The sequence below is a fragment of the Pteropus vampyrus genome, unplaced genomic scaffold (genome assembly GCF_000151845.1).
Source record: "Pteropus vampyrus isolate Shadow unplaced genomic scaffold, Pvam_2.0 Scaffold99, whole genome shotgun sequence".
Classification (NCBI taxonomy): domain Eukaryota; kingdom Metazoa; phylum Chordata; class Mammalia; order Chiroptera; family Pteropodidae; genus Pteropus; species Pteropus vampyrus.
Window position 1 is genome coordinate 1770859 of NW_011888880.1, and position 2318 is coordinate 1773176.

Consider the following 2318-nt stretch of genomic DNA (forward strand, 5'->3'; position numbering starts at 1 on the left):
CATCTTTTCATGTACTTGTTGAACATTTGTATGCCCTCTTTGGAGAAATGCGTATTCAGTTTTTTGTCCTTTCCAAATAGGATTATTTGTTGTTTTACTATCGAGTTTATGAGTTACTGTATATTCTTTTATATTATCCCCTTTACCAATTATATGATTTCTAAATGTTTTCTCCCATTCCATAGATTTTTTAATTTTACTTATTGTTTCTTTTGCTTTACAAAATCTTTTTAGTTTGGTGTAGTCAGTTCCCCTTGTTGATTTTTGCTTTTGTTGCTTGTGCTTTTGGTTTCATATCCAAAAAAAATCACTGGCAAGACCAATGTAAAGAAGTGTTTTTCCTATGTTTTCTTTTAGGAGTTCATAATTACAGGTCTTATATTTAAGCCCTTAATACATTTTATAATTTTTGTGAGTGTTGTAAAATAGCCGTCCAATCCAAGAACGTGGGATATCTTTCCATTCACTTTCATTAGTTTCATGTAGTTTCAGCGTACAGATCTTTTACTTCCTTGGTTAAATTTATTCTTAAGTATTTTATTGTTTTTGATGCAATGAGATTGTTTTCTTTATTTCTTTTTCAGATGATTCACTGTTAGTGTGTATAAATGAAACAGATTTTTGCATGTTCATTGTGTATTCTGGTACTTACTGAATTTCTTTCGTAGATTTAACAGTTATTTGGTGGAATCTTATGAATTTTCTACATATAAGATCATGTCATCAGCAGAGATAATTTTTCTTCTTCCTTTCCAATTTCAATGTCTTTTATTTCTCTGTCTTACTAGTTGCTCTGGCTATGTTGAATAGAAATAGCTATGGTGGGCACTCTTATTTTGTTCCTGATCTTGAAGGAAAAGCTTTCAGTTTTTCAGCATTGAATATGATGTTACCTCTGGGCAATTTTTCCAAGTAGGTGGTGGAATATCTTCAACTTAGAAGTCATATTAATAATTGTGTGTGTGCATTCAGTCTTTTCTATTATAGAAAAGTTTTTTTGGATTATAGTTTTAAATATCAGTTTTATTCCACTGTGTTTTCTTTTTCTTTATGGGCTCCGACATACATATGTGACATTTTTGTTGCCTATCTCCTTTATCTAATCTCTTTCCCCTAGTCATTTTAAGGTCTTTTCTTTTTTTCCTTTTTTCTTCAAATTCAAGATTTTAATTGATAAAAGAGCTTTCATTAAAAAATTTTTAATGAACACAAAACAAGGAAGAGAATTCAATGCTCCCCAAATTCATCTTTTTCCAAGTCAGCCTTGGGGGTTAGATTTTGATTAAGATTAGGCCTGTGTGTCTGATCTTTCAGGAAAAATTGGCCTTGAGAAGTAACATAGAGTGGGCCTTGGGAAGACTCATTCATCATTCAAATCATTTCATGACCCAACTTGACTCAACTTGTAAGTCAGTCAGTACTTACTGAATGTCCACTTCGTGTGTATTATATAGCTCCAGATTGCTACATTTCTTATTTTGTTTTTATTCTCTTGGCTGTTTTTCTTCCTCTTGTCAATGTTCTTTTTTTTTATTTATTATTTATGCCTACAGCATCTGGTCTTCCTAGGTGGTCTCCCATCCAAGTACTAACCAGGCCCGACCCTGCTTAGCTTCCGAGACCAGACATCGGGCTTGTTCAGGGTGGTATGGCCATAGACAATGGACCATGGCTCCACTGGGGAGTGAACCCAGGACCTTCCGTGTTTAAAGCAGACATGCTAACAATGTTCTTTATTATACTTTTGGTGAGTTTTTTCTCCCTTTCATGGTCTTTAGTTAATCTTTATTTCTGAAATTATTTTTCTTCATTTTCTCTTCTTTTCTTCATTTCCTTCCTAAGTTTAATAAACTCTCATTTCACATCTTCCCTTTTGTCTATTTAGCATCTGAGTTTTGAGTTTATAATATATGGCGTTTTATCACAAAATTTCATTTATTAATTTTAAATTTGTTTTAGAGTGTTATGTTCTCCTAAACTTCACGGCTTTTATTATTGAGGAGTATTTTCATAAATTAAAAGATTTTGATTCTTGCTTTCTGATTACTTCTTACTGTAGCTTTATATGGATGTTGGCTGTTATTTTTTCTTCAATTAAGTTTCGTAATTTTTTACAAGCGATAATAAGTGAGAAGTTTGGGTAACTTAATCAATTTTACAATTCCAGAATGCACTCTATTGTTGATACAGTACAGGATTTACTCTTTAATAAATGGCCCCTTTAGGGAGTGGGTCTGTGTCTCCCAACGTTATGATACATTTGTTTCCATAGGGCCCATATCTGCTGAGTTTTACTTATTACTCTTTATCTCCTAAGT

At 32.5% G+C, this 2318-nt stretch overlaps 1 pseudogene; it reads right to left on the bottom strand.

Annotated features, from left to right (window-relative positions):
• Positions 1-1544: 1544 nt before the first annotated feature.
• On the bottom strand, positions 1545-1660 carry LOC111742711 (annotated as a pseudogene).
• Between the last annotated feature and the right edge of the window lie 658 nt (positions 1661-2318).